A 436-nucleotide genomic window follows, 5' to 3' on the forward strand; every position below is an offset into this window, starting at 1 on the left:
AATATTTATAATTAAAAAAACAAAAAAAATAAAAAAAAAAAATAGAAATTGGCGCAGAGCTCCCCCTCTGCGCCAAATTTGGCGCAGAGGGGAAATGGAGCTAAAAATAGCGCAGCTCCGTTGGAGGACAACTCTTGCACCAAAATGGCGTGAACGCCATTTTGATGCAAGGGTTGGAGATGCCCTTAAGGACAACTCTAACGCTGCGCATCATTCAATGCTCCAATGGGCCTGCGCTATTTCGGTCGTCTCCCCCTGCGCCAAATTTCTCTCCTGCGCCAAATTGGCGCAGGGGTCTGGCGTAGGGGTCTTTTTTTTAAATTTTTTTTTTTAAAATGTGTATTTATTATAAATATTTGTATTAAAAATTGTAAATATTATTAAATAATAGTATAATATTTATTTTAATAATTAGATATTTAATCCTAAAAATTTT

This window comes from Primulina huaijiensis, chromosome 7 (genome assembly GCF_012295235.1).
Source record: "Primulina huaijiensis isolate GDHJ02 chromosome 7, ASM1229523v2, whole genome shotgun sequence".
Taxonomy (NCBI): Eukaryota; Viridiplantae; Streptophyta; class Magnoliopsida; order Lamiales; family Gesneriaceae; genus Primulina; species Primulina huaijiensis.